Below are 11813 nucleotides of genomic sequence, written 5' to 3'. Positions count from 1 at the left end.
GAAGGGGGGGGGGAGGGAATCAAAACCAGACGGCAAGATTTGCAGTGTTAATGCAGGACCCGGAGAGACGGACCTCTCAGGAACTGTGGCTGGCTAACTTCACCAGGAACCTGGCCACAAATGTGCATTTTTTAATTTATAAATGGGCTATCTTTTCTGCTGCCTTTATAGCAGGACCACATTTTGCCAATTGCTCTTGAGTTCAACAGAGAGAAGAAGCGAGAAAAATTGCCTATCCGTTACCCAGGAGGTCTTATTTTAAAAGACTGGTCCTCTTAATGGATCTTAATAGATCTTAATGGAGGAGCCTACTTGCCAGCCCTACTTGTAGATGCAGGATTTCATTCATTTATTGATAACAAATGTATCTCTTATATTTGCATTCTCCCTTTCGCCCCAAGTATCTCAGGGTCATATCCCACTTCAGAGTAAGACCACTGAAGTTAATGGACATGACTAACTTTGGTCCATTAACTTCAGTGGGTCTTCTCTGAGTAAGATTTAGCTAAACGCAATCCTCGGAGAGGAATTTTATTCTCACAACAAGCCTATGAGATAGATTTTGGGATAAGAGGTAGGGTGTTGCCTTGCTCAATGCAGTCACCTCTACGGCTAACAATTTCCAGAAGGATAACTGTATTACTCTGTGTCAGCAAAGAGAACAAAGTATTGGGGCTTCTTAAAGACTAACAAATGATTACCGCAAAAACTTTTGTAAACTAGAGTCCAATTCATCACCTGCATGGAATATTATCCTATGTTTGCCAGTACATATGGGTGTGCAACAAAGACTCTTGGGGCATCTTAGGAGAGCATTCTACACATCTCAGATGGATTCTGGTCCATGAAAGCTGCTGCCGTAACAAATGTGTCAGTCTTCAAGGTGCTGTGTAACTTCTAAGCAATTTTTCACATAGCCAAGGCTACCATTCTAGGCAGTACACTACTTTGGGCCAATTCACACATGCCTGCCCATTACTTTATAGCCACTGCATCAGGTGGCGGGATTTACTGTAGGTGTGTGATGGATCCCATGAATCTTTCCAATTGCCTCAAATACACTGCTTTCCAGTGGAGTCACTTCACAGATTAATCTATGGGTTCTCAGGAGAAACCATGTGATCTGTGCATATCTGTGGAAACCAGACGATAGTATAGGGCCAGCACGATCAAAAGCATGGCAATGGCAAGTGATTAGAGCTGGTTGCTGACAATTCTGGAGCATTAGAACCTTTGAACTGAAGATGAGCAATTTTATTTCTTGGGCAACTGGAGTGGTTTTTTCTTTACCATTACTGTGGTTTAAGCTTGGATCTATCCTTGATAGCTTAATCTTTTTTCTTTTTCTTTTTTGAAATAAATTTTATTTGATTTTACAAGTTATCACATTACCAAATACATAACCACATGTAGAGATTTCTCCGAATCCTTCGACTTCCCGCCTTCCCATCCATGGGTCTTGTTGTCAGCATTTTCACCTGCATATCATTACCTAATCCATATTTTATATCTTTCCATGTTATCCATTGCATTTGTTACATTACAAGTGTTGCTAAAATCCTCCTAATGTTTTCATCTGCTTACAGTGGTCTCCTAAATACATTATAATTTTTCCTCATTCTTTCTTGAAGTTGTTGTTTTCTTGGTTCCTGAGCTTTCTAGTCAGTTTTGCCATTTCGGCATATTCTAGCAGCTTAATTTGACATTTGTCTCTTGTGGGGACTTTGTCTTCTTTCCATCTTTGGGCTAATAGCATCTGTGTGGCTATTACCATATACACGAAAAGTCTTTTCTGCTCCTTTGTAATGCTGGTACCTACAATTCCTAAAAGAAAAGCTTTGAATTCTGCTCAGAATTCAATGTAGGTCTTTCAGGACAGGTGTTATATGGTCTCGGCAGTCACTCCCAGTCACCAGTCTAGCTGCCGCATTCAGGATGCTGTTTTGCTGCCACAGCTCCAGTCAGATTCAGCTGCCAGACTGATAAGCTTTTGTGTATGAAATGGTCTGTGCATGGAAAGGGAGTGCCCTTGCCACAAATTATTTGGGGCCATCCTTGGGAGGGATTCATACAGAAACACAGGATGTGGGCTCCTCTGAGGACAGAGAATTCTTCCTCTTTCAGACTCCAAAACAAACCTCTCCCATGTGCCTCTAGATTTAATTTTGGGGTGTGTACCATGGCTGTATAAAGTCTGGGAAACGCTGTCTTAAGTACCCACTGCAGGTGGTGGAGGGGGACATCAGTGTTGGAAGTTTTTTCCTGAGGATTAAATTTTAATATCAAATAACTTGTTTGAAGTCCTACCGTTTCTCTGCCATTTGCAGCCGAGTTAATAACATATGTTCCTGGAGGATTACAGTCAACGATTAAGAAAATTAGGTTTTGTTTGAATTTAATTTAGTTATATAAAGCTGCTACAATAATTTACAGCTTTGATATTTAATATTTAATAAGCTGGTTCTTCAAAGAATCCTCACAGTAATTGTGTCATTACATATTGAAATATTATCCCCATAAGTCATTTATATTTGCTAGTTTGAGAGGCACGTTCATCAACTCGATTGGCTCAACATGAACTATCTGATGAAGGAGGCTCAGCATTCTAGGTCGGGGGGCTGTTCCCATTCCCAATGCTCAATATGTCATAAGCCACTTGAGAGGAATTTTGCAGCAAACACTTATTGCAATAAGACGCTGCTGCTCTGTTTCCTTCGCCTCTAATCTCCTTTAATTGTGGCCTCGTTTTCCGTGACCGCTAGAACACGCTGTTCGTTTGTCAGTCTGCTAACTTCTTTTTCTTTTTCACTCTCAGATTTCTTCCCCATAGAATGCAAGTGGAACAAACATTAATATATATTTGTTTGGCTTGTTCTGGGCATTTCAACAGTCCTCAGGTGAGTTAGGAACAGCAAGGGCCACCGCTGAGCTTCCAGCTGGCTGGCCCTTTTTCCAGCGGATGCTCACCAGAATCAGAAAGTGCCAAGAGCGGGGATGCTTGAGGTACCAGATCTTTGCTGATTTTTGAGCTGACCTAATCCACAGATCCTCGGCTAATGTACAGATAAGAATGCAGCTGTCCTTTGGGTTTCGCGCAATGTGGTTTGCGAGAAACAAAGCAATACAAAGTACCAAAATGCATATACGGATGTTTATTTAGGATAAAATAAATTATAAGTGGTTAAGAATTCATCATGCGAAAGGCTGGGCTGAATGAATCCCTAGCCGGAATTAAGATTGCCGGAAGAAATATCAACAACCTCAGATATGCAGATGACACAACCTTGATGGTAGAAAGTGAGGAGGAATTAAAGAACCTTTTAATGAGGGTGAAAGAGGAGAGTGCAAAATATGGTTTGAAGCTCAACATCAAAAAAATGAAGATCATGGCCACTGGTCCCATCACCTCCTGGCAAATAGAAGGGGAAGAAATGGAGGCAGTGAGAGATTTTACTTTCTTGGGCTCCATGATCACTGCAGATCACGAAATGAAAAGGCACCTGCTTCTTGGGAGAAAAGCAATGACAAACCTAGACAGCATCTTAAAAAGAGAGACATCACCTTGCCAACAAAAGTCCGTATAGTTAAAGCCATGTTTTTCCCAGTAGTGATGTATGGAAGTGAGAGCTGGACCATAAAGAAGGCTGATCGCTTAAGAATTGATGCTTTTGAGTTATGGTGCTGGAGGAGACTCTTGAGAGTCCCATGGACTGCAAGAAGATCAAACCTATCCCTTCTGAAGGAAATCAGCCCTGAGTGCTCACTGGAAGGACAGATCCTGAAGCAGGCTCCAATACTTTGGCCACCTCATGAGAAGAGAAGACTCCCTGGAAAAGACCCTGATGTTGGGAAAGATGGAGGGCACAAGGGGAAGGGGACGACAGAGGATGAGATGGTTGGATAGTGTTCTCAAAGCTACCAGCATGAGTTTGACCAAACTGCGGGAGGCAGGGGAAGACAGGAGTGCCTGGCATGCTCTGGTCCATGAGGACACGAAGAGTCAGACATGACTAAACGACTAAACAACAACAACAATTTATGAGAAAATGTATTTAGAAATATACAGGATGTGAGAAAATACGTTCAGAAATGTGTATTTGGCTGCATATTTTAATATGAATGTACATGTTTCTCCCTCAGCCCCATGCCTTTAAATCACAGGAATGTGATGGATTTATCAATGAGTTCGTGTTAACCTGACTGGGACCTGAACTGACACGGGCCACCAGAAATAGCACATGAAACACATATGAAACTTGCATGGCCCATTTCTAGTTAAGACCCTTATTTCCACCAGGGCAGCTATTACAGGATGCCAACACCACATTGCAAAATCCCCACACTGTGAATCAGGCAACAGTGAAAAGACATCCCCTTTATCACTGCCTACTATAAAGCTTTTGGATCTGCTGGACCCCTGTACTCTGGGGAACTCGTCTCTGAGGGCAGCCCTCAAACTATGCCAGATTACCTCTGTGCTTAACAGATCCCTGTCTATCTATATCTGCCAGCTTGGGCTGGACAGAAAGGTGCCTGATTTAACACTAGATGCATAAACCCTGGTCATATGGCTCATACCAAGAGCAGTGTGTGTGTGTGTGTATCTTTTGAAAGTAACTGTTGAATAGCTCTTTGCAAAGATTTGTCGAGATGTGATGTTAATGCTTAAAATTAGGAGTTTGGATTCAATTATTAGGAGAACTTTGTGGCTCATAGCTACTGCCATCATGTTTTTAAAAGGCCAATAGCGCTTTTTTTAGAGGGGGGAGGGGTGCACAGCATGTAACCTGATGGTGCTAAGATGCTTTCTCTCAAAGTGCAACTCACATCAGAATGTGATTGAATTCATAAACCTACAGCACACATGGTTGCAAATGCAATTTGATGAGGAGCCTTTAAACCGGCTTCCCATGAAATCTGGATAGACACCTCTTGAGGGTGGTGGAAGGGGCGGGGGGGGGGGAGAATCTTGCTGCATGAGCAAACCTCATTCTGCACATGCAGCAACTCAGTTGAATCCCACCCATAGTATTTTAGAGAAACAAAAGCACTCGTACTAACGCTACATAGGAAATAGATTCTGAAAGCTTGAAGCAGCAGGAGTAGCTGAAGTCAACGACAGTGGCAGTCCTTCTCTCCCAGGCCACGTGGAAATGGGTCAGATAGACAGCAGAACCCAAATCTTGACACAGCCTCATCCACAGCACACACTGCCACTTAGGCCTCTCAGTGGCACCTGCAGCCACCAGCCTGCCCCTTGCGGTCTTACATGAAAACCAACAGTGAGCATGACAGCCTGGATAGCTCAGTTGGTTAGAGTGTGGTGCTGATAAAGCGTGTTCTCTTTCATAGAGAGCACATGTTGCAGTGGGGTCTGACAGGCCACCCCTCTGTTGCTGGGCAGGTTAGTATGGATGACCATCCGCAGTGATTGGGCGGTTGGGTTACTGGGCAAATTTTGGTGTTGCCATTTAGGGGGACGGACCAAAGGTTATAAAATCAAGTCACGCAGCACTGACTGGACTCTTTTGCTGCATGCATCGGCTCACCCGCCCACCCTCCCTAATCTAGGGCTATTGCGTTGACCTTGCTATGCCTGTCATGGGGTCGCCTGCTTTGGGGGCAGGGGCCTGGTAAGAATTTTGTCGATTTGGCTGATTGGCTGGTGCCATTTGGTTTTTGCCTACTGCGTAGCAAATCGTCACAACTTGTAAGGTTACGGTTAGGCATTGGTTTGGGAATTGGTTGGTGGAGGGGTAAGGATTGGTGGTGCCTGCCCCTCCAGTGCTGCTGCGGAAAGGGAATTCCGTTAAAGGAATCCAGGGGCTTGCCATTCTTTCGTCCGTACCCCTGAATGGGGCTTAGGGACGCACAAGCCCCCGGGAGCATGGGGGGGGGATGAGGGTCTGGTGCCCAGCTCCATGCTCTCCTCAATATTGTTTTCCCTTACTGGATTTCGCTGGGATCTGGAAGTCAGTTCTGTCCCTGGGCGTGGGGGACAGATAGCCATAACCAATGCCTAAGCAACCACTCACATTTATGTATTTTAATAAAGTTGTGGCCACAATTATGCCAAAAACATTAAACAAAAATTATGTGTGAATTGTGAATTATTTACGGGTGGCTTGGGGGACCTCGACACGCAAGGCTGCAGATTCAATCCCCTTATGGGACAGCTGCATATTCCTGCATTGCATGGGGTTGGGCTCCATGATCCTCAGGGTCCTGTGATTCTAAGAGTCAAGGACAAGCAAATGTAGTTGTGGCAAAAGACAACTGCATAATTCTGCAGCTTTTTGCTGCTCACGTAGAGATACAATGTCGAATTGGTTCACTATGAGCTCAGTTTGATCAGTACTGATAAGGCCGCGTCTCTTATCCATGCTGATCGCAGATGCCACAATTGCTATGAGTCAGTCCAAGACCATTATATATGCTGATTACTTTTGAAATCTCCACTGTGAGCTGTAAATTATCAGCTGCAACACCAACAGCCCACAAATCCTGTATCCTATGCACTTCCTCACACAGGAGATCTGGGATACAGGATACTGCTTGGAACTGACCTTTGGTTCACTTTGCTTCCAGTGACTGAATACAATGGAAATAACTGTGTGCATTTTTTTAAAAAAAGGCAGCCCCAACAACCAGCATATTGAAAATATTTCAACAAATGTATTAATGTGGTACACTAGTTTTCCCCTGTTACTGGCAGTTATATAGCACATTAAGGAGAAAAACACCTTTGGATGCTGTACAGTCGTACCTCGGGTTACATACGCTTCAGGTTACAGACTCCACTAACCCAGAAATAGTACCTCGGGTTAAGAACTTTGCTTCAGGATGAGAACAGAAATCGCATGCTGGCGGTGTGGCAACAGTGGGAGGCCCCATTAGCTAAAGTGGTACCTCAGGTTAAGAACAGTTTCAGGATAAGAACGGACCTCCGGAACGAATTAAGTACTTAACCCGAGGTACCACTGTACTCTTAAATATCATGGGAGCAAACCAGACAAGGTTAGTCATGATTATAGCCTCATTCATACACACAAAGATACGGTGACAAACCTGTTTCTGGACTGCACCAGGTGGGACTATTATAGGTGAAAGCTCACCCATACAAGCAATTTTCCCTCAGTGTAGAAAACTACCATATTGGGGAGAAGGATTCCAGTTTAACCTTTCCAATAACATGCTTGCTCTTTATATGTGGGGAAAGTTAGTTAGTTAGTTAGTTTGCATAAATAAATAAATAAATGCCGGATCATATGACATCACCGCCTCCCACTATCGGTAGCATAGGGATGGGTGAATCAGTCAATTTCAGTTTTTGCATTGTAAAATTCGAGACAAGTGCAAATTTTGAATGTTTTCTGTGTTCCAGTTTATATATTGTTTCAGTCTCACATTCAGCTTTTCCTTTTGAGGGGACGCCAAGTGAAGACTGATGGGACCTTCCTTTGTCCTTCAACAATCCCTAAGCTCCTTGAGGGAAGAGTGGGATCCAAATATTCTTGTGATGAGCGTATAAATTGTGCTTCCTCGATGGTGGGTAATAATAATAATAATACATTTTTATTTATACCCCGCCCTTCCCAGTTCAGAAAACCCGGCTCAGGGCGGCTAACAACAAATTTAAAACACTTAATTGATGCAACAAAAATCAGCATAAAATACAGTGTAAAACGTGAATAACAATAAATTCAGAATTCAAAAATCAATGTGTGTGTGTGGGGGGGGGGAATCCATCCAATAAACATTAGATGATCACCAGGGCTAGCTGGCTAAATTAGTCCTATTTGGGCCAGCGAGGAGACCAGGGGAGAATTAGCTGCGGGATCCCAGAGCGGGTAATCTTCATAAAAGGGGAGGGGGAGAGAAGGAAGGGAGGGAGGCATAAAAAGAGGCATAAGGTAAAGCAGATCATGAAACAATTAATTATCTAAAGTGATTGCTAATTCTGAGGTAAGGAAAGAGGTGCCTAATTACCATTATTGAATTATGTGTCATTTCAGGAAGCATCCAATTTCCTCTGAGACAGACGAAGACTAGAATTTGATGGAATGATAACATCAAAATTACTTCCATGGGTTGGGGTTTTTTTTTTACAAAAAACAACAACAACCCAAAGAACGTTTACTACAAGAATATTTGCTTTGTTACCAAGGAGATAAATCAGTTACGGGGAAAGAGAGGAGGAAGAGAGAAATAAATTCATTTTGCTGCATAATTTCCAATTTAGAACTTCAAATTCATTGAGAGAGGTGTGTCCCTTTAAAAATAATATGATAGGGAGACACAGCGTGCATATCAATAAAACGAAATGCTATGTCCCAGTGGGCAAGAGTTTTTCCTCCAATATCAGTCCTGCATATGCATAATGCTAGAAATATTAGTTGCCTATTTTTGAGTGCAGAATGAACACTTTAAGGAACTGGAGATATAAATCAATGCCATAGAAAGGACTAGGTGTGAAAGAAAGAGAAATGAAACCGGCATCTAACTTACCAAACAAAACAAATTTGATACTGTGAGAAATATCGGGTACCAAAAAAAACCACCAAAAAAACTTTGACATATTGCTATTGCTGTTTTGGTGGATGGTGTCAGGGAAACAGTTTTTGAATCTGATCTGTATCTCTGTAGCTTGTTTGCCCATGTATTTCAATCTTGCCTTGATTCCCTGTAACCTTTCCTCCTGCCTTTATTTGTCTTCTACGTATTTTGCCTGAGATAAAATAGTAATTCGGTAGATGTCATGTACAAAATGAAAGGGCAGAGTATAAAACCTGCCAGCTTCCCAGAACGGCAATGATTAGAGTGAGGGAACTGAAAGAAACTGTATTATAAGCGATTATAACATTTATCTATTATTTATCATTTGTTTATGTTGCTCCATTTATATGTCAGAGTTAAAGATTATGCTGGCATTTCCACAGTTGATGGGCTTTCTGCTTTGCTGGTGGATAGATACAATAAATGAGCACAGATTTTGGAGTGACGTATTAGCACATTTCACAAATGTCTTTCAGTCTGTAAAATTATACGTTATTACTGCATTATGGGGAAGTTTCATTAGTGACAGAGCTATTTGTAAAAAATAATTACAGAAAGCACAGTGGTTACAGGCTAGTAAAATCCTTATTAAATGGCCTTCCTCTCTTGCAAAGAAGTATGGCCAGCCAAAGAAACAGGCATTGCACAGATCTGGGGCAGCAACTAAGAAGGCCCTGTTTCTTGTGGAGTCCACTTTGTCCTCTAACAGAATCTGAAATATGGCTTACTTAGCTGCTGGATCTCTGGGGAGGTTTTGTGATTTGTGTTACCCACTGCCCTGGCTTGCCCCCCAGAGAGGTCACTTCAGGGCTGCTAATGCAGAAAAAACAACATGGGGTGGGGGCAGGTGTGATTCTCCAGCAGTTTGACTTCATGCCCAGAGGCATACTCCATTGTCTCTTGAGACAGACAGATGCTAACAGAGACAAATTTTGACATTGTTGCAACCCACCCTGGAAGAGTTTGGATTTGATATCCCGCCTTTCACTCCCCTTCAGGAGTCTCAAAGCGGCTAACATTCTCCTTTCCCTTCCTCCCCCACAACAAACACTCTGTGAGGTGAGTGGGGCTGAGAGACTTCAAAGAAGTGTGACTAGCCCAAGGTCACCCAGCAGCTGCATGTGGAGGAGCGGAGACGCGAACCCGGTTCCCCAGATTACGAGACTACCGCTCTTAACCACTACACCACCTTATGGGTGTAATAAATGCTGAGCCTGAGAGAGGCTGGAGGACCTTGTGGCAGTGGGGCTGAGGATCTAATGTTGGGCAGCAGATCTACTGCCTGAGAGGCACACATCTTAGATTTGACTTATATATGTGTACACAGAGCACATGTTCCAAAAAAACATGGCAAGTGCTCCAGTGCTCTCCCTCCTGAAAAGGAAACCAAACCCAGCTCACACTTCCCCTGTTATATCTCCCTGCTCAGGGAAGTGTGGGATGCAAAGCACTGTTTTGGGGTACACAGTGTTTTGGGTCTTATCTGACACCACTTTCTAAATGTCAGTGAAAGGCGTACAAATCAAAGAGGCTGGAAGGAGGCTAGTCAGGATTCATAGCCAGAAAGGTCATGATAAATAATCCAAACACGACGTGCTTAATGTTTGAGCCTTCTTCCTGCAATTGTATGCACAATAGCCCTTATCTCCATCCTCTAGGACAGGGAGAAAATAGCTGCAGCATTGGCAAACGTCTTCAACCAGAGACTCAGTTTAGGTGTCTCTCCTCCCCACAATTCCTCCCTCGAGCCATTGCTATTCTTATAACAACAACAATGCTTAGGACTTAGAATGTAGCAGGTTTTTAAATGTTCCAAGTGCTGGGATCATATTATCTCTGAAATTACCGTAGTAAGGGTAGCTCAACATTATTATTGCCACGTCAGAGATAGAGGCTTCGGGTGACATTTAAACCAGAGGTGTCCTGCCTCAAACCTGTGACCCACTATGCTACTGATTTTATATATGTATTACGAAAACCTCGCTGTGCCTTTTTGCTAAAAATGTTTAAAAACAAGGTAACATGGGGCACAACACCCACCCAATTTTGATGACTTTTGGAGGTTCTGATGGTGTTTTGGTGCCCCCAGTGGCAGAGGGAAGCAGTGCCATTAAGGGGTCTCCACCACGCCAGAGAGACCCCAACTCCTCCTAGGCAGTAGCAGATGGGGGGAAACCCAAAGAAGGTGTTGTTGAGATGGGGTGCTGGAGGGTTCAGACCCACTGGTTCCAAAGCCCAGCAGATCCTCCATGGATCTTGATCCTCAGAGTCCTCTGTTATACCAGCTTATAGTTGGCATAGTGGAAGGGGCTCATAACCCACCTCCTCTTCTGCCCTGGCCAAACAGGGCTTGAGATACTGCAGTGGATTCACCACTCAGCTCCTCTGCAGCCTCCCTTAGTGGTGCTCTGTTGGACCGCAATACGTATTAGAGGCCCCATTGAACACATTGGTCTTCTGAGCATACCTGCAGAGGGCTTTGCCAGTTTCGACTGTTCAAATGAAATACCAATTTTTATTTTTTAGTATGTCCAACTATATGTGGCTTCTTAAAAAGCATGCTTAGCTTGGCTGCTTTTATTCCCAAGAAAAAAACAGTCTTGGAGCCCTGATCAGAAATATACTTCCCTTCTCTAGCAGGAGCTTGTGCCTGCTTTCTGCTGAAAATAGCCCCCCTCCTGTCTTCCATTTGCCCTCTAATTGTAGAAACACACATTGAGGGCCAAACAGGAGCCAGCAAAGGGCACTCTTCAGCTGAAAACCAGCACGGAGTCCCAACCAGGATTGGGAGCATGTTCTGAATATGGGGCCCATCTTCAAAATAAAAGTGCAGTGTGTAGTTTGTCCCTGTGACACCCACCCACCAGGACAAAAGGGTCCCCCAAAATAAATAAGCATGCCTTTAGCTCTCATCCTCACTGATTAAAATTGCCTCCCCTTGCAGCAGAACTAAACTAAGCTTAAATTGATTAATTGAACAAATTAAACCAATGACATTTGGTAGCGCTTCCTTTTAAATGGTTCAGATTCCATAATGTGCATCTTCTTTGCCAGTTCTAATTGGCAGACAAGATTTCTCCATTAGCCTTCTTTCACGACAGGGACTCAGCTTCAGCTAATTTCATGCGCTGCAAAGGATGCATGGAGTGGAGAGGCTCCAGAGACCACAAACTGAGGAAAAGAGCATGAAAACAATGTGTTCTCATTGATTCGGCCTACAATGTTGATCCTCATCTCTGTACTATTTGGAGAATGTC

Source organism: Podarcis tiliguerta (genome assembly GCF_965153285.1).
Source record: "Podarcis tiliguerta genome assembly, chromosome: 5".
NCBI lineage: Eukaryota > Metazoa > Chordata > Lepidosauria > Squamata > Lacertidae > Podarcis > Podarcis tiliguerta.
This window is presented reverse-complemented; position numbering follows the sequence as displayed.